A 24,517-nucleotide genomic window follows, 5' to 3' on the forward strand; every position below is an offset into this window, starting at 1 on the left:
ATATATCTAAGTATACAGGATGTACTGTTGTCTAACCCCGTGTTTTTCTTCCATTATCTTGGTTAAATGCAAACAGAGGAATGTAAATATGAATGAAATTACAAAGGCAAATTGGAATACCTACAATAATAATGAAATATTTTAATGATTCCTCTTTCAATATTTAATAGACAAACTAAAGGGAAATATAGGTATAGAATACTTACATAACACCATTAATTAATAATGCTGATTAACATTTATTGAATAACGCATATTAACATTCAGCTGACAGACATACAAAACTTGACACCAAAAGATGAGGCAATGCACATTATTTTCGTGATATCTATTTCAGTAACTTCTGCGCTTTTCTTCATTATTTCCTTTTGCTAGTTTCTTGGGTTTATGATGAAATACATTCTCTAAATCTTTTTTATTCTCTAGATTCTTGCATTGGATGTTCACTTCATTATTTTTGATGATTTTTTTGTTAAAAACTAGAACTTACATACCATGATAGAATTATAAACTGATATAACCCTTTGGCAAACAATTTACAATATCGAATAACATTTTAGCTGCACATGTAATAGGACTCAGAACTTCAGCTTAATCCTTAGAATTAAGAGAAGCTAGCACATATACACAGGGCATTATGTACAAGGCCATTTATTATAATTTTATTTGTAGTAGGGAAAAATGAAAAAAACACTCAAATATGCATCAAATGGAAAATCAGTAAATATAGTGTATATTAATACTCTATTAGAATACTACATAGCAGTAGAAAGTATTGAGCTAGACCTTTATGTATAGTTAAATACATGGATAAGGATTAAACAAAAAAGTGAAAAAAGCAAATTGTAGAAAGATGTATAGTATGATAGTAGGTTATGCAATTTATAAATACATATATACATATAATATGCCTGTAAATATATCTGTACTATATATAATACACTGTGTGTGTGCATGTGCATGCATGCATTTATAGCAAAACTATCACAACATGCTTTGCGATTATGCACACAAAACTTAGAATAGTTGTCACTTCTAAGTAAGCAAAAGTGATTGCGGATGCTAGAAGAATGGACTTAATGTGTATCTATAATATTGTATTCTTAATTTGAATGATATAAATTTAAAATACAAAAAAAGTTAAGAATTCACAAAATTGAAAGGAAGAAACATACGTTTTTGATATATTATTCTCTCTGTATGTATTTAGCCCTGGAATGTTTAATAAGTTTTTAAAAAATAAACAAGGTATCCCTGAATCCTTTTATATTCTCCTTGTATTCTAAAAACCCTCTTGTGTACCCTCATTATCACTTCCATGGCTTATCATTATAGTGTACTTTCTTCCAAGTTAGACTAAAAACCCTCTGAGTTCAGGAACAATGTCAAATAAGTTTGTGTCCTAAATGAGGTAATAAAAATTTCTGGAGAAACATAAAAGTATTGCTTTCTTAGCAGTTATAATTTCTATCGTTTAACTACTTAACTGCAGCTCCTTGCACAACAATCAAAAATAACCACTAAAAAGCCATGATCATCATAAAAGGACTTAGACACATGAAAATATTTATTATTGAGCCAAGAACATTTTGTATACAATTGTCACACAGAGCGCAGTCCTCTCTGTTATTTGCAAATTCAGTCTCTCTTGCAGACATTTCTATATATTTTAGTAAGGTGTAGACATAAAAACATCTATAAGTATAACATACATTTAAATGTTAATTTACTTTTCAGAGAGAGAGAGAGAGAGAGAGAGAGAGAGAGAGACAGCATGAGCCAGGGAGTGGCAGACAGAGACAGGGACAGTGGATCCGAAGCAGGCTCTGGGCTGACAGCATAGAGCCATTATGCAGGGCTTGAACTCACCAACCACGAGGGAACTGTCCTAACGCCTTTAGTACAATAGGAAACATTTTGGGAAGTGTGAAGCGTATGGAATAAAAACATAGTATCAAAGATTATGAATCTGTTTCTATTTCTTTGTCTCCATTTTTTAATACTGTTTCCTTACCCAGTCAGGGAATTTAAGGGATAAACTGTTTTCATATTAAAGAGAAAAATCCCACTGATTCAAACTAGTCAGTATTCCTCTGGGTATTACTTTTTACTTCTCTCTGCTGATGGATTTTTGGTTTGCCTCTAAAAGAATTTTAATGTTTTATAACAATACCTTTTGTTATGTGGGGTTTTTTTTTTAATTATTAAGCAAGACTTTTTTTTTCCTCTTTCTTTCTCTTTAATCACTTTTTCTCTCACTCTGAGTTATGTGCTTGATCACTTGATATTTCCTGCCTGGGACTTCCCAGAGCTTTAATCCAAATCAAAGGATGGTAGCTATTCAGGAACACAACTTTAAATGAGTTTTGAGTCTTAAGGGAATTATGGTGTTTTAATTCTGTTTTACGAACAATAAAAGAAAATGGTTTTGCAATTTTATGTCTTGAAACATGTCTAATTGAGATTTGCAAACTTTTAAAACGTATCTCACCAATGGGAAAATAATTTGAAACATATTTTCATATTGATGCTTTCTTATCAATGCTTATGAGGCATGTTTATCTTTGAACTTTGAACAATCATAATACTCTGGAACCTATGTTTTTCTTTAAACAACTTAAAATACAGTATTTGTCTTAGGGAATCCATTATGCTAAATAAGACATTAATGTAAATTCTAATATATTAACTTCATTTTCTATACTTGAATATTTTTGAAACTATCTATTATCATATTTGAGAAATACCAGAAGTCCTAAAAATGTTCCTATCATTTGAGAAAAATGCCATCTGTGAGAGTTGTGTCATTCAATACAGTTTATAATTATTTTTAAGTATTTATTTAAGTTCCAGTTAGTTAACATACAGTGTAATATTAGTTTCAGGTGTACAATATAGTGATTCAAAACTTCCATACAATACCTGGTGCTCATCTCATCACAAGTGCCCTCCCCTAATCCCCATCAACTATTTAACCCATCCCCCCACCCACCTCCCCTCTGGTAACCATCAGTTTGTTCTATAGAGTTAAGAGTCTGTTTCTTGGTTTGTATCTCTCTTTACTTTCCCCTTTTGACATTTCCAGAAGAGGCATAAGTATGCCACTTCTTTTTTATCCATTCCCCAATTGACGGACACTTGAGCTGTTTCCATAATTTGGATATTGTAGATAAGGTTGCTATAAACATTGGAGTGTATGAATCCCTTCGAATTAGTATTTTTGTATCCTTTGGGTAAATACCTAGTAGTGCAATTGCTGTTACTTATAGCATTGCTCTGATCAACTCCTTGAAGAGATCATAAATGGGTGTACTAGAGTTTGAATTTACATTTATTATAAAGAATTTACAATAAAATTATTCCAGTAAAATTTTTTGAATGAATTTTCATCTATTTCCTAAAATCTAAAGCTCAATATGGATCCCAACATGAGATTTCACATTCCCACCAGTAAGAGGAATCTCCACTGAGCTTCAATTCATTTTATCCAATTGTCAAGGGCCTACAGATTCTATTATAAATAGGTTTCAGTTTAAATGTTCAGTTTTGGGTGCCTGGTGGCTCAGTCATTAAGTATCTGACTTCAGCTCAGGTCATGATTTCATGGTTCATGAGTTTGAGCCCCACATCAGGCTCTCCACTGTCAGCACAGAGCCCGCTTCAGATCCTCTGTCCCCCTGTCTCTCTACACCTCCCATGCTTACTCTGTCTCTCTCTCTCTCTCTCTCAAAAATAAATAAACATTAAAAAGAAAAAAAAGAAAAAAACTCTTGAATTGCCTTTATGGACTAATATAGAACACATTCCTCACTTTCTGCCACAGCTGAGTCTGGGATACATGGCACCTTGTTTTTGAAATTTCTGGTAGCTTTGCCACTGTTGAGATGAAGGAGGTGCTGCTTATCAATCTGTCTGCCTCCATTCCTATTTTCCCTTCCTCCCTTCTCTTTTTACTTATTTTTTTAACAAATATTTGGGCACTGACCCAGGGATGATTCTGGTGACATGAATGTAAACAAGATATGAATGACACTTGGCTTCAAAGAGTGTCTATGCAGGGATGATATGAACAAATAAAGAGGTTGTATTATAAAATGTGACAAATAGTGTGGTATAGGAAGTTCAGGTGCTATACAGCACAAGTGGTGGGCTCCTAACCAAGATTTGTCTTCCTGGAAGAAGTAATATCCGAGCTGAAGTTTGAGTGATCAGCAATAATAAGTAACAATCATCCAGAAAGAAAGCTTAAAAGGACAGGGAAGCAGTTCCAGAGAAGGATCAGTATAAGCAAAAAGCAGAGGAGTGGGGGTGGAGGGGGGAGGAGAATACAAACTAGTCGAATGCTACTTAAATTTCTCATTTTGTTTTTTACAGTATTAAAGATAGCTTATTCGATGCTTCTTTTCCTGGAAACAGGTTTGCTGCATCCCTTGAAATCTGTTCCAGAATCTTTTGAACATTTTATTTTAACTGGAGTCTGGCTTTATAAATCTTCAGTTTATAATAAACCAATTCTTTATCTTTGAGGTGACTGATTATGCTTTTGCACTTTATAATGCTCAACACTAGTCAAAAAGTCAGAGTAAAAGCATTTATTATTAAGTTACTTTCATCTGAATGTGGACACCACCTGTGTCTGCTTTAAGCAGGGAGGAGCAACATCTTCCAGTATGAGCATCTTCCAGGGTTTATGTCTCTACGATGTGGTTTTCATCCTTACTGGAACCTTATGAGCACTAGTCCACATGGACTATTATAAAGCAGCTGCATTTAAGGGAAAAGATTTCCTCAAGAAAAAGACATGTATAATGACATGTACTCTCCTCCAGCCTGGTGATTATGTTGACAATCTGAAGTAGGAGAGCAGAGAACGTGCATACACACACAGAGACACGATTTACAGTGACGTCTTGGATGTTTCCTGTGAGACATTCTATGCACATGCTACCAGTGTTTACCTAAAAATCAATTCTCCAAATTTATTATTTATTTATTATTACCGTTCTCTTTATTGTAACATCAATAGCTTAAATAAATTTAGAACTTTCTGTGTGCCAGGTATTGTGTCTTCTCACTGCTTTTTTAAAGTTTATTTATTTTTGAGAGAGAGAGAGAGGGAGAGAGGGTGAAGGAGAGCCTACAGAGAGGGAGAGAATCCTTAAGCAGGTTCCATGCAGAGCAGAGCCCAACGTGGGGCTTGATCTCATAAACTGTGAGGTCGTAAATAACCTGAGCCCAAATCGAGTCAGAGGCTTAACCAACTGAGCCATCCAGGTGCCCTTCATCTAATTAAAAAAAAATCTGAGACTTCCAGGGAAGATGGTGGGGTAGGAGGATCCTAGACTCACCTTGTCCCTTGGATTCACCTAGACAACACCCTAGAAGAGTAAATAACCCAGGAAATGACCCAAAGATTGGCAGAATAGGCTCTCCACAGCCAAATGCAGAGAAGTGGCCACATTAAAGAGGGTATGTCAGATTGACATGGAGTCGGAGCCAATCTGACCTGCGGGACTATCTACAAGAGAGAGGGACACATCAAGCATGGAAAAGGGAGAGAAGACCCCACAGCAAGCACCCCACGCCTGGGGGACCTGCACTGGGAAGATGAATTCCCATAGCATTTGGTTATGAAAATGAGAGGAGCTTGAACTAGCAAGTCCTTAAAATCAGTGGAACTTAACACTTCAAACTTTAAAAAATCAGTGGTTGGGGTCTGGGAGAGCCTGAGAGTGATAGGAAACTGATTCCCCACCCTTAAAGAGACAGCATAACAAACAGCCCCACTGAGATACAACATAGAACCAGAACTTTGAAAAACATCTGGGGAATATGGGATGGGGGAGATTAGTTTTACAAATCTCAGAATATGTGCTGTAGGGGCAAGGATCTTTGGGGGACTTCTCCAGGAACAAAAGAGCAGGCAGGCACCTTTTCCCTCTCCTGCCCCTTAGTCTAGATATATGGACATCTGTGGGAAACAGTGCAGCCTGTGAACACTCTTTACCTAGCGTGCTAACAGTGTGCCCCACTGCAGCATTCTTCTGCGGACTTCTCCCCTGACAACTTGCTCTCAGCAGCTCTCCAAAGCTGCTCCAGGACCCCCACTCCCACAACACACCTGTACAAACCTTGCTAACACTGTGCACCTCACCCTCAATGTGTCCTTGGCAGCAGTCCATCCAAAGTAATGTTGCAAGTGGTAGTGTGCAAGCAGCCCTGACAGGGGTCAGCACTACCCTAAAGTGAGTCCTGACCCAGGGAGAAGGGTAGAAAACCACATATAGCAGTTTGTCTGCAGCCCTAACAGGGGGCCTGAGGCAGACATCAGGTCTGGCTGCAAGCCTTGCCCACTAATGAAAGCTTCTCAGAGGACAACACAGGAAACACACCAGCAGTTTGGTGCAACTACAGCTCTGGCAAATGCATGGCCTCACCCAATTCAAGCCCAAGGAGGCCCCATTCTGGCCCATTAACAACAAAGGGACAACAGACAAACAGACAACAGGCAAAGATAACCATTGAAGAAGACTGGACTAAAAAGGCAAAGGTGGTTTAGCCACAACAGTAGGACCCATGAAACACACAGAGTAAATAATCTTGAAGCATCAGTTTCTGGTGAACAGGGGACACTGCACTGCAGGACACTACAGAAACTCTTCTTTTTTTAAGTTTATTTATTTATTTTGAGAAAGAGAGAGTGAGCAGGGGAGGGGCAGAGAGAGAGAGAGGGAGAGAGAGAATCCCAAGCAGGCTCCATAGTATCAGCACAGAATGTGATGTGAGGCTCAAACTCATGGATCATGAGATCATGACCTGAGCTGAAATCAAGATTCAGATGCTTAACCGGCTGAGCTACCCAGCTGCCCCCAGAACCTCTTCTTTATAAGGTCACTGTTTACAAGAGCAGGAGACATAGATGGCTTTCCTGACACATAGAAATAGACACAGAGATTTAATCAAAATGAGGAGACAGAGGAATATGTCCCAAATGAAAGAACAGGACAAAATCACAGCAAGAGAGTTAAATGAAACAGAGATAACTACTATGCCTGATAGAGAATTTAAAGTAAGGGTCATAGAGGCGCCTGGTTGGCTTAATCAGTTAAGCGTCCAACTCTTGACTTTGGCTCAGTCACAATCTTGCAGTTTATGGGCTTGAGCCCCACATCAACCTCTGTGCTGATAGTGCAGAGCCGGCTTGGTATTCTCTCTCTCCTCTCTCTCTCTCTATGTCCTCCCCAACTTGCTCTTTCTCTCTCTTTCTCAAAATAAATAACTAAACTTAAAATAAATAAAGTAATGGTCATGAAGATATTCAGTGGACTTGAGAAAAAGGTGGAGGATATCAGTGGGAACTTCAACAAAGAGATAGAAACTATAAAAAATAACTCATCAGAGATGAATAACTCAATAACTGAAATTAAAAACATACTAGAGGGAATAAATAGTAGAACAGAGGAAGCAAAAGAACATATCAGTGACCTGGAGGATAGAGTAATGGAAAGCAATCAAGCTTAACAGAAGAGAGAAAAACAGTCTAATAAAAAATAAGACTAGATTAAGAGAACTCAGCAACTCCATCAAGCATAACAACATTCACATTACAGAGATCCTAGAAGGAGAAGAGAGAGAACAGAAGGCAGAAAATGTATTCGAAGAAGTAATGGCTGAAAACTGGCTAAGTCTGGAAAAGGAAATAAAAATCCTGATCCAGAAGGAACAGAGAGTCTCTAACAAAATCAACCCAAGGAAGTCCACACGAAGACACATAGTAATTAAAATGCAAAAAGTAGTGATGAAGAGAGAATTTTAAAAGCAGCAAGAAAAAGAAAACAGTACAGACAAGGGAAACCCCATAAGGCTATAAGTTGCTTTTATAGCAGTAATTTTGCAGGCCAGAAGGGAGTGGAATAATATATTCAAAATGCTGGGGGGGGATAAACAAACAAACAAATGAACAAACAAACAAACAAAAAACAACTACTACAGTCAAGAATACTCTATCCAGCAAGGCTATCATTCAGAATACAAGGAGAGATAAGGTTTCCCAGATAAACACAAGTTAAAGGAATTCATGATGACTAAACCAGCCCTACAAGAAATATTAAAGGAGCCTCCAAGTGGAATGGAAAGACCATAAGGAAGAGAAAGGAAAGTAGGAAACACAAAAGTAAAATTAAGTCTATAAATCTGATCTATAAAAATAAGTCAAGAGATTCACAAAATAAAAGGATGTAAATTAGGATACCACATACCTAAAACATGAGAGACGGAGTAAAATTTTAGTGCTTTTAGAATGAATTCAATTTTAAGTGACCATCAACTTAATTAGATGGCTATATGTATAAGATGATGCATTAGGCTTATGTAAGCCTAATGGTAACCACCAATCAAAAAGTGGTAATAGATATGCCAAAAATAAAGGGAAAGGAATCCAAGTATATTACTGAAGAAAGCCACCAAACCATGAGAGAACAAGAAAGGAACAGAGAAGAACTACAAACACAACTGTAAAACAAGTAACAAAATGGTAATAAGTAAGTACCCCTCAATAATTACTATGAATGTAAATGGACAAAATGCTCCAATCAAAATAGTGTGATGGAATGGATAAAAAAGAAAGGTCCATCTATAAGATGAAAGAGCCTCCAAGGCTATAAGAAAGAGCCTGCAAGACACTCATTTCAGACCTAAAGATACATGCAGATTCAAAGCAAAGGGATAGAGAAGCATTATCATGCAAATGGAAGTGAAAGGAAAGTTGGGGCAGCAATATGCATATCAGACAAAATAGACTTTAAAACAGACTGCGACAAGAGACCAAGGGCACTATATAATCATAAAGAAAACAATCCAGCAAGAATATATAACAATTATAAATATTTGTGGACCCAACATGAAACATCCAAATACATAACAAAGTTAATAACAAATATAAATGAAATAATAGATATGCCAATAATAGTAGGGGATTTTAACACCCCACTTACACCTATGAATAGATCATTCACACAGAAAAGCAATAAGGAAAGAGTGACTTTGAATGACACATTGGATCAGATGGATCTAATAGATATATCCAGAACATTCCATTCAAAAATAGCAGAATACATATTCTCTTCAAGTGCACATGGAACATGCTCCAGAATAGATCATGTTAGGCAAAAAACCCAATATGAACAAATTCAAAAATTGAAGTCATATCATGCATCTTTTCTGATCACAATGCCATGAAACTAGTAATCAACCACAAGAAAAAATCTGGAAAGAACACAAAAATGTAGAGGATAAATAACATGCTACTAAACAATAAACGGATCAACCAAAAAATCAAAGAAGAAATTAAAAAAATGCATGGGGACAAATAGAAATTAAAATACAATGGTCCAAAATCTTGGGGATATAGGGAAAGCTGTTCTAAGAAGAAAGCTTATAACAACACAGGTCTACCTCAAGAAACAAGAAAAATCTCAAATAAACAACCTAACCTTACACCTAAAGGAGTTAGAGAAAGAAGAACAAACAAAAGCCTAAAACAGAAGGAAGGAAATAATGAAGATTAGAGCAGAAATAAACAAAATAGGAACCAAAAAAATAAATAAATAAAATAAAACAATCAATGATACCAGGATCTGGTTCTTTGAAAAGATCAACAAAATTGATAGACTTTTATCCAGACTCAAAAAAAAAAAAAAAAAAAAAAAAGAGAGAGAGAGAGAGTGGGAAGACTCAAAAAAAAAAAAAAAAAAAGAAGCAAAATCAGAAATGAAAGAGGAAAACTAATAATGGACACTACAGAAATATACAAAATTATAAAAGAATATTATGAAAAATCATATGCCAACCAATAGAACTACCTTGAAGAAATAGATGAATTCCTAGAAACAATTAATCTCCCCAAACTTAAACAGGTAGAAATAGAAAATTTGAACACACCCATTACTAGCAATGAAATTAAATCAGTAATCAAAAAACTCCCCCAAAATAAAAATTCCAGGACTAGATTGCTTCACAGGTGATTTCCACTAAACATTTAAACAAAGGTTAATACTTCTCAAAGTATTCAAAAAAATAGAAGAGGAAGGAAAGCTTTCAAATACTTTCTATGAGGCCAGCCTTATCCTAATTCCAAAACCAGATAAAGACACTACAAAAAAAGAGAACTGCAGATGAATATCTATGATACACATAGATGCAAATACTCAACAAAATATTAGTAAACTGAATCCAACAATACACTAAAAAAATTATCCACCACAATTAAGTAGGATTTATTCCTGAGATGCAAGTATGGTTCCATAGCCACAAATCAACCCACATGATACGACAGGCTAACCGATAAAAATCATATGATCATTTCAATACATGCAGAAACAACACCTGACAAAGTACAACATCCATTCGTGACTAAAACCCTCAACAAAGTAGGTTTAGAGTGAGCATACTGCAACATAATACATGCCCTATATGAAAAACCCACAGCTAACATCATACACAATGGGGAAAATGAGAGAGCTTTTTCCCTAAGATCAGGAACAAACCAAGGATGTCCACTCTCACTACTTTTATTCAACATAGTACTGGAAGACCTAGCCACACCAGACAAGAAAAAAGAATAAAAGGCACCCAAATTGCTAAGGAAAGAGCAAAACTGTCACTATCTGCAGATGGCATGATACTATATAAAGAAAACCCTAAAGATGCCACCAAAAAACTACTAGAACTGATTAATGAATAGAGTAAGGTCACAAAATAAAAAATCAATATGTAGAAATCAGTTGCATTTTTATAAGCAATGAAGCAGCAGAAAGAGAATTTAAGAAAACAATCCCATTTACAATTGCACTAAAATAATAAAATACCTAGGAATAAACTTAACCAAAGAGGTGAAAGACCTATACTCTGAACCTAAAAATCTAATGAAAAAAATTGAAGGTGACATAAAACAAATGGAAAGATATCCATGCTCGTGGATTGGGGGAACAGATATTGTTAGAATGTCCATATTGCCCAAAGCAATCTACATATTTAATAAAATCCCTACCAAAATACTAACAGCATTTTTTTGCAGAATTAGAACAAATAATCCTTAACTTTGTTTGGAATCACAAAAGATCCAATATAGCCAAAGCAATCTCGAAAAAGAACAAAATGAGATGTATCACAATCCTAGATTTCAAGATATACTACAAACTGTAGTAATGAAAACAGTATTGTATTGGCACAAAAATAGACATATAGATCAATGGAACAGAATAGAGAGCCTAGAAATAAACCTACGATTTTATGGTCAACTAAATTTTAACAAAAGGAGGCAAGAATATGTACTGGAAAAGAGTCTCTTCAGCAAATGGTGTTGGGAAAACTGGACAGCTCATGTAAAAGAATGAAATGGGACTATTTTGTTACACCATATACAAAAATAAACTCAAAATAGATTAAAGACTTAGATATGAGACAGGAAATCATAAAATTCTTAGTCTTAAGAGAGCACAGGCAGTAATTTTTCTATTATTGGCCACAGAAACATTTTTCTAGATATGTGTCCTGAGGGAGAGGAAACAAAAGCAAAAAATAAAGATCAAAATAAAAATCTTCTGTACAAGAAAGAAAACTATCAACAAAACTAAAAGGCAACCTACTGAATGGGAGAAAATATTTACAAATGACATACTGGAAAGGGGTAAGCATCCAAAATATATATAAAAAATATACAACTCAACACTCAAAACAAATAATCCAAGTCACAAATGGGAAGTAACCATAAATAGACATTCCTCCAAAGAAGACATACAGATGGCCAACAGACACATGAAAAGATGCTCAACATCACTTATTATCAGGGAAATGCAAATCACAACCACAACGAGATATCATCTCACACCTGTCAGAATTGCTAAAATCAAACACAGAAAAACAAGAATTGTTGGCCAGGATGTGGAGAAATAGGAACCCTTGTGAAATGTTGATGGGGATGAAAACTGGTGCAGCCACTGTGGGAAACAGTAGGGAGGTTCCTCAAAAAGTTAAGAACAGAATTATCTAGTACTTCCACTACTGAGTATTTACCCAAAGAATACAAAAACACTAATGTAAAAAGATACACGCATCACCATGTTTATTGCAGCATTATTTATAATAGCCAAGTTATGGAAGCAGCCCAAGTGTCCATCAATAGATGAATTGATAAAGAAGGAGGTATATATTTACAATGGAATATTAGCCATTAAAAAGAATGAAATCTTGGCATTTGCAACAACATGAATGGATCTAGAGAGTATAATGCTAAGCTAAATAAAGTCAGTCAGAGAAAGATAAATACTATATGACTTCACTCATGTGGTCTTTAAGAAACAAAGCAAATGAACAAAGAAAATAAGGGACAAACCAAGAAACTCTCTTAACTATAGAGAACAAATTGATGGTTACCAGAGTGAAGGTGGGTGGGGGGATAGAAAAACTAGGTGAAGGAGATTGAATACACTTATCATTACGGGCACTGAATACTGCATAGAATTATTGAATCATTGTATTGTACACCTAAAATTAACATAACCGTATGTTAATTACACTGGAATAAAAATAATTAAAAATCATATAAAACTATAACTTTAGTTTTATAGATGTTAAAACTAAGACCCAAGAAGTGCCTTGTCTAAAGTCACAAATCTGAGCTATCAATGCAGACAGTCTGACTCTAGGATTTATATTCTAACCATGTGCTATATTGCCTCTCAAAGAGGAAACAGGGTGAAGTAAGGGAATCTGATGACAACCAAAATTGCAATCATGATGTAGATGAAGAATTTTTAGACTATGATGACTGAGAGTTGCTTATATGAAATTAAGCATGATGAATAATTAAAACATTAGTTTGCCTTCTGTCTACCAGTATCATTTAATTGTAAACTGTCTTTGTATTTTCTTAATTTGTATCCTTTGTTACACCAAGCATATAAACCCTCTGAATATGTAGGGTTTTTGTTTTTCTTATTATCAACAGAGATTTGGGCATTGGTGATTCCACCTTTAAAGTATTCAGGAAGCTTGAGTGGCATCTTAAATATATCCATGTGGTAAATGATTTTCTGGAATCCATTTATAGAATCAATTTAGAGCTGTGCACACTATAATTCTGAAGTGTTTTCATTCCTGGAAAATGATAATTTTATTTTGGATATTTATGTATGGAATACTTTATGATTGTATGATTCCATTAGTAAATGTACTGCTTCGATCTTGCCAACATTTATCACAAAGATGCCTATCATTTTGGCATTTTTTATTACTCAATATTTATTATGATTATTGCTATTGATTTTATTAATGCAGCAGTATTCTGCTTTTATATAATTTTTGAAACATTCAGAAAAGTTAAGTTGAAAATATAAGCGAGTAAAAGTTACAAATGCTTTTAAGTGTTTCATTTGTTAAAGCAAAATACATTTACTGAGACCTTTTGATGTCGGAGAGGGGTAATGTATTTGATGCTTTACACATAATTAGAATACAGAAAAGTGGTTCAGGCAAATGTAGAAGCAGGAATTTTATTCTTCTTACATCTTGTTTTCCAAAGCTTTCAGAAATTTCCCTGTCTAAAGAAAATTATTGATCTCTTGTTGATTTTTGGCATCCAGCACTACATCTAAAAGGTTGACTCTCCTCATGTTTAAGAGGATTCCTTCCCTTCTGCTCCATATTAAACCTTACCTCTTTCTCCTAATCCCAACCAATTAGTTTTCATAGCAGAAAATTCCAGATAATACAAGTAGCTAATGATTTCATGAATTGTCTGCCCTTATATCTTGTATGGTAGCTCTTTATTTTAACACACGCTCTTGGAAGGCAGCTATGCTCCCCACTATACCACCATGCTGACACATGCTCTTGGAAACGGGAATAATTTATCTATGTGAACAAATGTATAAATGTGCTATAATAACTAACATCTGAGTGTGGCTTAAAATTTTTGGCTATGGGTGTTTCCATAGTATAATTTTTGTATTAGTATTCATAATTATATGATTCCCATTATCCCTGAATATAAATATCATACAATCAAGAGATTTGAGGACCATGTTAAGCAGGGTTAGAACAATGTTGAAGCAGGAGAGGCACATGGCTTGGGTGCAAAATTTAAAGGGACACCAAGATACTTGTAATGCAGATACAAAAATATTCAATGCAATATTTTTTTGTCAATATTAATGCAAGAACATCCATGAAGAACAAAATATCAAACTTGTAAATAAAGACAGGACTGATGTCACTGAATTTTTCTTTTGCATCAGGTTCCACATAGCACTGGAGTCAAACACTCACTACAAAGACTTAATATTTCTAAAATGTGAATATTTAAGTATTCATTATCAATCAAAAAACCCAAGCAGAACACTAAAAATGACTTAACCTTTTTTCTTGAGCTAGTGCATAATTAAAAACCAATAATATACCAAAACAGCAGACTGAGTGCAGGCATTCACCTGGTAGGGCTGTTAGGCCACACTGAAATGGAGAAGATGAATTAGAACAGAACAATGTAAGATGGTTATGGGAAGAGAGTGCTTTTTTGAAAGAAGAATGTTGGAAATATGTGACAAGTGTTGAAGTAGGGTGGAGGAAGCAGGTATGCAAGAGCTCTAAGGGATCCCAGAGACTAGAAATTGGAGTCAAAGTAGCCTGGAGTGAGAACAGGGGCCCAAACCAGATACATATAGAACACCTTTGACTATTTTCCAACTCTACTATCCTCACCCTATCCCGAAACATGTGCATAGCAAAAGGGCATCAGACATTTATTCTAAGACCTAAAAACTCGGTGCATTCCTCCAAGAAAGTGATTCTGGTTTACATGATTATGCTTCTAAATTCTAGCATGCAAGGGGGCTCAAAGCTTGATGGACTCTTGCTTGGTAATGGGAAGCTATTCTTCAACCAACTCCATATAGACAGGCATTTCAGTAGTTAGGCGCCTACTAACTACTGGGATTCTGGGACCAGAGTGCCTGGGGTTCAATAGGGCTTATGAGAGTGAAAAGTTTCTCAACAATAAGTGCTCAATTAAATTAGATGTTATATTAAATTTCACTCAAGGAAGATGTCTAAAGGAAAATAGCCCTAACTGCACAACTATATGGAAAGCACACTAGTTTTCTAGAACAGGGTTCAGCAAACTTTTTTGTAAAAGAGGTCAGAAAGTAAGTATTACTGGTTCTGTGTGCCATAATGTCTCTGTTGCAATTACTCAACTCTGTCTATGTCATAAAAGTATCCATAGGCAATACATAAACGGGCATGGGGTGTTTGAGTACATTTTTATTACAAAAATACAATGTGCCAGATTTGGCCCTTAATTTGATGAATCCCACTGAAGAAAATAAAATGGCTTGACTTTCATATATAAGAGTAATACAAAGGACCATTAGACACATGAGTTGTGGAAGACACTGTGAAGAATCTTTCAGATACTTCTCCCTCAATGAAGGACTTAGGGCCTCAGATTCTGGGAGGGTTGTGGCAGATGGACTTTAGCTGACAGCCTCTTCAGTAATTGCCTCACCTGCAGAGTCCTCATCCCAAATCACATCCTTTCCTGGGGTGACTTAATCCAAGAACTGATAGATGTGAGAGTATATATGTCTGACCATCTCAGTTCACCTGAGGATATTATAAAGGATCATTCTAGTTCTAGAGCTGTCCATGAGGTCAGTGAAGGCTGGCTTTGCACTTACACTGAAGATCAGCTTCTTCCACTGCTCAGCTCTGCTTTCTTCTCCTTTCCTCTTCTGGTGTCGATCCCAAAGGCACTCCTTAATAAATACTTTGCAAGCTAAACTCTATCTCATAATCTGCTTTCCCAGGAGCCCAACCAATGATTTGAGGAAAACAGGACTTCTGAAACAGAAAGACCAAGATGAATCCACAGAAAATTTGGCCATGCAAGAAAAAAAAGAGAATTGAGAGAATAGAAGGGTAAGCAAAATATTAAATAATAAATACAGCAATTACACAGATTTTAGAAGCTATTGACAGCCAGAAAGTCATGAGAGATCTGTTAAAAAGAAAACCATAGGCTAAAAATGGGTTGGGCCCAGTCAGTAAACGAAGACTTAAAATTCCTAACCTAACCAAAACTACAGTTTCAACTCCTCAGGATTGTAACTTTTAACCAGTAAACATGGAATTTCCTGGTCAATTCTAGGAAATTTAATGATTGACCCTTTCTGCTCCCCTGAGGAGGACAACTTTGTCTAAACAATGCATTCTTTGCTAATAAATTTCTTTCTTATGCCCTCTATCTTTAAGAATCTTTTATTGTTTAGCTCAGTAGAAGTCCCCTCTACTTTGTCAGATGTTGCCTGACTCATGAACCATTTAATGAAGTCAACTAAATCTTCAAATGGACTTGGTTCAATTTTTTTTAGCCAGATCTAAAGCTAAATAAAATTCATAGAATAAAAAACATAAAAGAACACGGGGCACCTGTGTGGCTCGGTTGGTTGAGTGTCTGACTTTGGCTCAGGTCATGATTTCACAGTTCCTGAGTTTGAGCCCTGCAATGGGCTCTGTGTTGACAGCTGGGAGCCTGTATCCTGCTTCGGATTCTGTGTCTCTCTCTCTCTCTCTGCCCCTCTCCCACTCACGCTCTGTCTCTTTTGCTCTCAAAAAATAAATAAACTTTAAAAAATTAAAAAAAAAAACATAAAGGACAGAATATAATAAAATATCTGAGGATATAGGAAAAGTCAGAGAGGACCTATGCAGCAAGATAGTATTTTTTTCAAGAGGAGTTTCAAAAAAGAAAAGAGAAAATGGAGGGCACTAAGACATTAAAGAAATAGTATCATGTATATAAACGGAATCAGCAAACCAAACAGTGGAACATATTTAATTTTCAATAACAACTTAAATTTCCGTTTAGTCTTCACTTTGCAGAAAACCTTAATTGGGTATGAAATAGAAAATTCTAGTGGCTTTAATTAGCAGTTCCTGATTTCTAATGAGATTTAGCCCCTTGTCATTGGCCATTTAGAAATCTTTTGTGAATTGTCAGTTCAAGCTTCCTGCACATTTTTCTTTTACATTACCTGTCTTCCCTTTATTGATCTATATGTTATTTAAATGTCTTGGATACAAATTCTTTGTTGGTTATGTGTATTGCAAATAACAGGTCGCTCTCCGGTTTACCCTTTCATTTTCTAATAGTTTATTTTGATGAAGAATCCAATTTAACAATCTTTTTCTTCATAGTTAGTAGGTTTTCACATGTAATATTTCAGCATTTTGCCAACTCCAAGCCTTGAAAATATTCTTACATTTTCTTCTAGAAGTTTCAGTGTTTTACTTTTTATATTCTCATCTAGAACTGACATTGTGTATGGTATGAATTAGAGATTATATGGGTATGTAAATGATCCAAAGCCATTTATTTATTTATAAGTCTGTTTATTCCCCCATTGTGCTGTAGTACCACTTCTGTCATAAATCGAGTGCTGAAACACATGTTAAGTCTCTTTCTGGACTCTCTATTATATGCAGTTCAAATATTTCCCTGTCATTGTATCTATACAATACTACCTATGTCCTCTGAACTTTTTTTTTCAAGATTGTCTTGCTATTCTTAATCTTTAGGTTAAACTTGCAAATTTGCATATATAGACACATATACACCAAACTGTTGGAATTTTGATTGATATTCCTTTAAACTATAGGTCAATTTGGAATAATTTGGCAATTTTACAATTCTGCGACTTTGATTTATAACTATGGTATATACCTCAGCATTAATTTCTCTCAGTAATATTTTATATCTATTTTTTTTTCTGCAGGGGTACTGTATATCTTTTGTATATTTAATTCTAAGAATTTTATGTTACTTGAGACTATGGCAAGTAATATCTTTTTTAAAAATCATTTTCTAATTTTAATTACTAATATATTGAAAGGTATTTTATTTTTCATATTAAACATATACAAAATGACTTTCTTAAATCTACACTTGTAGTAAGATTCTATATATTCTTGGGGTTCCTGGGTGGCTCAGTTGGTTGAGAATCTTAATCTTGATTTTGGCTCAGGTCACGATCCCAGGGTTATGAGATTGAGTCCTACATCCAGCTCTGTGCTGACTGTGGACCCTGCTTGGGATTCTCTCCCCCTCTCTCTGGCCCTCCCCCACTTATGTTCTCTCTGTCTCTCTCAAAATAAATAAACTTAAAACATATTCTATACATTCTTTTAGATTCCTATGTACAAAATTATGATCCTATGAATAATTTTATTTTTTTTTCTTTCTTTATAATCCTTATACCTTTCCCCATCTTGTCTACTATGCTCAAGTTCTCTTCAGAACAATGCTGGATAGAAGTGGTGGTGAAGATCCCCCTTATCTCATTCTTCATTTCAGGGGCAAGTTGCTCAGTATTTTACTATTTCACCATCTACCATGATGTTAGGTGATTCTGTTTTTTGGTTTGGTTGGTTAGGGTTGCTTACTTTGTTTTGTTTTCAGACACTTCATCGGATATTTCCTAGTCTATTATCAAACGGCTTCCCTGCATCTGCTGAAATCATGTTTCTATATTATTCTTTTACTATGTTGAATTACATTGAATTGATCTTTAAATAATAGGGGTCCTTAAATATTTAAATGAAATGCTATTTGTTTAGCATATATTGTCTTTTGTATATACTGGTAATTTATTTGCCTTTTTTTTTAAATTTAGGATTTTCATACTATGTACAGGAGAGGGGTATGGTGTTTTCATTGCACCTCATTTCCTGTTAGGATTCTGTAGTGTTGGGGTTGATCTTCGGTTTCTATCTTGCTATTATCAATATTTGTTTTCCTAATATTTGGTCCATTTTCATCCCTTTGGATGCCTAGTGATTTTTGTTTGATGCCAGATATTGTGAAAACTTTTAGGAAAATACTGAAGTACCAGATTATATAATCTTCCAGGAGAGAAATGCACTTTACAGCAGCAGTTAGGGCAATGCCAGATTACTTTAATCCCATCATGGACTGAGCTTTAATTGGAGTTTAGTTCTCTGAGAACTGGTCTAATTCTTATTCTTATTTTGATCACATAGCCTTTTTCTAAACCTAGACTGTTCAGTTTACCAGAAACTCTCCTTATTATTGGGCTCTGATCGTTGATTTTTGTCCTATTGCTCCCACAAATTGCTGAAAGCTTGATAGTACTTTTGCTCAATTTCAAACTTTCTCAGCCACATCTTGAGGATCATAAATTCCTTGCGGAGTAAAAGCAGTACCTAATATATGCTCACTTCTATGGATTTTACTTCTCTCTTGGATTTTGCCCCTCAAGTCTTCACAGACTTTGTAGCTTCCTTACACGTTCAGATTAATATTTTAAGTATTTTTCCAGTTTTCTTAGTTGTTTTCTGTAGGTGGCTTGTTTCCAAACAAGCCAGTTATCCATTTTTGAAAATAAAAATTGAGTTGTTACATCATTGTAGTAAAATTCATAAACTTCCTTTAGTAGTTTGATGCTAATTTCAGCTTATTGAAAGAAACCTTTTCTATTTAAAGGTAAGAATAATATTCTCATTTATTTTTGGCTAAAGTTTTAAAAATGTACATTCCATATTGAAGTATTAACCTATTGGTAACTAACTTTTGTGATCACTGTGAAGTACAGAATCAAATTTATTTTCCTCCAAAATGAAAACTAATACTTCCAGTACCATACTATGCTAGTCCATCCTTCCAACACTCATCCAAAATACTATCTCTGTTCTGTATCAAATTAGCACATAAATAACTGTTTTCACAAATTGCTCTGTATTCTCTTCCTCTGGTTTTCTTTGATCCTATACAACATCCTTTTAATTATATAATTTAAGATGAGATATTTGTAACATGCTTGTATTATTATGGGAATCATTCAATAGAAATGAATTAGATGATTCAGGAGAGCAGGAGAGTACTTCAAGAGTACTTCAAGTACTTTGAATAAGGGCAGGCCTAATTTTGACAGAATGGCAGACTGCATATGTGGGTACAGGTAGACATTGCTTGGTGGATTTAGTGGTGAATATTTGTTACTTCCTATTTTCTTAGTAAAATTAAAAGGAAGATCACCTCAGATGTCAGGATGGTCAAAGAGGGATGAATGTTTGAGAAGACAGAAGAAGATACAATAAAATGATGTGGCTAGTGGGAAAGGGGGGACCGAGGGCAATACAATAGACCTGTTGATTTCGCAAAGCTCATTTAAAATTAATGGTCATGACTTTGGAGGGTGACAGTCAGCATAGTTGTGAGTTTTCTCTAGCCACTATTAGATGCTCAGTTGTAGCATAGTCTCGATGGAGAGTTGGATTTAACCAGGGATGTGGTGGTAACAGAGATGATAGAAAAGAGAGAGAGCCAGGGAATGGGAACAGGAAGAAAGAGTGATCTGAGAGGGAGGCTTTTGGTATAAAAAGAGATGTTATGAAATATTCTGATTATAAAGGCAGATACATATAAGAATATGATAAACACATCCTAAACTTTTACCCACAGTCACACAGCATATACATAAAATAATTAGAAACTCCAGGAAAAATCAAACCCTATGCAAAACCAAAATGCAAAAGTTCTAGTTAATAAAACCATGTTCTACATCTGGAGTAAATAAGGGTTTTGTTTCATCATTATAATATATCAATGGAATGCTACAAATGAGAGTGTCAGTGATCTTGATGCTAAAAGTATACTCCTTTTAATATTCCAGTGTCATGACACTGGGATACTAACACAACATCTGGCTTTAATAAATAATGTCTATATGTTTTACTTGTATACTATTTTTCATGAGTTTTCAACTTTAAGAATCAAGAGGAAATGTAGAAGACTTCATTGTAATTTCCTATTGAAGCACACACATTGTCTTTATATAAAAGTGATCATTGAATAAGGTTCACGATAGAAGGCAGGAAGAAAGGGCAAAGTCAAGTTACAGTATGAAGAACGTTCATCCATAAATAGAAATGTATTATTTAGTGTTAAAAAGAAACACTAGTGTAAATAGATTCTGTCTGGTAATGTAGTACAGTTGTTCTGTCCTGAATTGCTAGAACTAATTTTTAGATTTTCAGGAATTTTTCAAGTTAGTTCTCCAGTAGTTTGAAATTAGCCATGGGAGTTAGCAAATGCTACAAATTGGTGTCTCTTCACCTCAGCGAATCCATTGTTTAAATGTTACCAGTATATCACTGGTATAACCATGGAACAATTTTAGTGTGGAAGGAAGTGGCTTAGATTTAAGTAAGCTAATCTCCCACTTTGAAGTTTTATGGGGGAGTAATTCGATATTTTTTGAAATTGATAATAAATCAAAAAGTAGAGCTTTAAGCTGTTAGAAAACAGGAAAAGAAATAAAAACAGAACGCTGAAAAGAATTGATTCAGTATTTACAACCGGGATTAGGAAGACTGGAGTGAGAGACTGAGATTTAGTTAAAACATTTTCTATTCTAGAGCCTGTTCTGGAAATGCTGCTGGTTGTAGCAGTGTTATGGCTTCCAGGTTACTTCGCGGAGTTGAAGTGCTGTTTGGAGCAGCCCCTCAGGGCTGGTGGTCTCAATGAAGTCTTCGGGGTGTGCTCCAGGGCATCTGAAAGTGGTGCTCCTACTGAAGAAGAGCAGGTGGATGGGCTGGAGAGGGAGGTCATGATGGTGCACGGAAGGGACTGGATCCATACAGTATGATAGCCCCAAAGGCAGCTTCAGACACTAAAGAAGACCCTAACTGAGTCCCATCTGCGAATAGTGAGCTACATCTGTGGAGAGGACAATCGTGCTCTCATTGGGTTCTGGGTGTACAAAGGCAAGACCTGGCCATGCCCTAGCTGTGGAACCGTTTACAAGCTGTTGCCCCATCAGTTGGCCCACTGAGCCTTTGCACTGAGTTGCTTAAAATGTGCTGTAAAGGTTCTTCTTTCCAATAAAGACTAGCCATTGCATTGGCTCTTTCTCAAAAAAAAAAAAGTCATTTTCTGTCCTATCTGCTTATTAACTACAGCACACTGAAATTTCTTTAATAAGTTTAAATATATTTACTGTGTAATAAAATATATAGATTTATGAATTAAATTTAAAGCTATTTTCCTAGATCTATGAAACATTCCATGCATCTGAGTTTACTTTCTCATTATTACTACCAGTCATAGTTTAGAATAAAAATTGAGAAATGCACATAAATATGAAATATAATTGCAAATGGTATCTACCTTCACAGTTACCTAAATCTTTTCAGTGGGTTAAGTGCTTTTAATTCACTGGATAGCCACTTATCAGGCATAAGCAAGATGTTCCCAACATTCTCTGGGGGATTCTAGTCTCTCCGCTACCTGTGGAAGTTCCCATTCATTTGTCTTCCTAGATGCAGAAGGTGAGCTGTTGTTGAAGGGCGGCTGTCTTGAGGTAAGTGGAACAAGTCACAAGCAACAAAGAAATTACACCCTTTCCACATTTCTGTAGGGAGAGAAACAGATCTTGAAGTTCTGGCTAAATTTACTTTAGAATGGTATGAAAACTTTACTGTATCTTCCTTCTGTCCAATCTGGATAATTATTTTCTTGCTGTCTTCACAAATTATCTGTCCTCTTCCCCTTATTTTTATTTGCATTAATATGAGACTATAGAACCTGTTTCTTACAGGAAGAAATTTATTTGCATGTTTTTCTCACTTTCAGGTCAATTCCTAAGCAACTTTCAGTGTGAACTTAATAACACAGCAGAGTTTTAGAGAGGGATTCTTTCTGGGGAAACAAACAAACAAACAAACAAATATTGGTTCAGATAGGAGTCTAGATGTGTCAAAATCACATAAAAAGGGGAAAAACTTATTTTTGATGTATCTTTTACAGTTATAAAAATTATAATGTGCAATCAATTTTGCTTATGAATATATGTGACTTGGAAGAAACATTAGTACTTGAAAAAGGGATAATTACAGGGAAAATTTTTAAGTGGACTTAAAACTTTACCATTTGGGGGAAGAAAACTTTCATATTTAAAATAACTTAAAAATTTGAAAATTACCTATGTGTTTCCCTAAAAAGAAATATGTCATAACTGACCTTTCAAATCTGTATCATAAGAAAATAATTTCGAATCTGTGTTCACAGTAAACAGAAACCTGTCACATTCAGTAGAAAAAATTAGGTTTTATATTTGCCTGTCAAAATAGATAAGTGGCAACTGTGAGGCAAGATTAAATTTTATCTTTCCTTGGTGTACAATAACATAGCTAAAATTTATAGTCTAGGACTATGGTGGAGGTATTATCTATCAATTTTTAGCGTTTAAAATATGATCATATAACTGAATCAGAATATATTAAAGATAGAAGGCTTCTTAATCATAATTTAATCACTCTCCTCCAATTTAGATGTAATAAAATTGACATAAATATACAATTTCAGTGTGTGATTAGTTCTCTATTGTGGTACCACAGAAAGAGAGGAGAAAAGCAGCTAACTTAGGCTGAGGTGGTTTGGGGAAAAAGTTTCACATGTGCAGCTTTGGTAGTCTCCAAGATAAAGAATAAATAAAATACATTCCAGGTCGAAGAAAAGCTACATCAATAGTTATTGAGATAGAGAAGCTGTACCATTTATGTAACGAGTGATAGAAATCCCAAAGACAACTAACTGGCTTTGACAATAAAGTCATATTTTATGTCACTTAACGAAATGTTACAAAACATAGTCTCCTCTATTTCTGACATGAATTAATCTCTGGCTCTGTTCCTTAACTGTTTTCTAAACTTTGCGAGTTGGTTTCTTTCCTCAACAGAAAAGATCTGGCTGCCCACGGCAGCTGGAAAATTTGTTTCTGTGTTGAAGTCTAATAAAAAAAGAATACTTTTCATACAGTATTGGAATGCAAGCCTTTGGATTGATTAGGCCATGTGTTAAACTCTGGATTTGCCAGGGGAATGTTATGAGTTAATTGGATCTAGCTTGGAATTCACTGAAATTGGAAAGGGGTTTGAGATTATCATGACTGACCTATACAAATAAGTGTCCCCTTGAATCTAGTGATGGAAATGAGCTCCCTATGAATCAGAGAAATTTAGTGGAAAGGGGAGGATGCCTTGGTAATGCAGGTACTATAGGAAGTTTACATACCTACACATTGTACTTCCTATCCCCCTCTGCTCTGTTTTATTTTGATCTTTTTAAATTATTTTTATTATTTTAGAGAAAGAGTGAACATGAGCTGGGGAGAGAGGCAGAGGGAATAAGAGAGAAAATTTTAAGCAGGCTCCACACTGAGCATGGAGGCTCGATTCCATGACCCTGGGATCGCAACCTGAGCAGAAATCAAGAGTTGGACACTCAACCAACTGAGCCACCCAGACATCCCTATTTGGTTCTTACTTTACTAGAAGACCTTATATATTATTTTTCTATTTGTTTTCCATATTTCCACGATTAAATGTGAACTCTATAAATGCACATATTTTTTTGTCAGGTTTCTAATTGATAAATCCCTAG

General features: G+C 35.2%; 1 pseudogene; it reads left to right on the forward strand.

Moving 5' to 3' along the window:
* Positions 1-21,529: 21,529 nt before the first annotated feature.
* Positions 21,530-21,908, forward strand: LOC106980079 (cytochrome c oxidase subunit 5B, mitochondrial-like; annotated as a pseudogene).
* The last annotated feature ends 2,609 nt before the right edge of the window (positions 21,909-24,517 follow it).

Source organism: Acinonyx jubatus, chromosome B2 (assembly GCF_027475565.1).
Source record: "Acinonyx jubatus isolate Ajub_Pintada_27869175 chromosome B2, VMU_Ajub_asm_v1.0, whole genome shotgun sequence".
Classification (NCBI taxonomy): Eukaryota; Metazoa; Chordata; class Mammalia; order Carnivora; family Felidae; genus Acinonyx; species Acinonyx jubatus.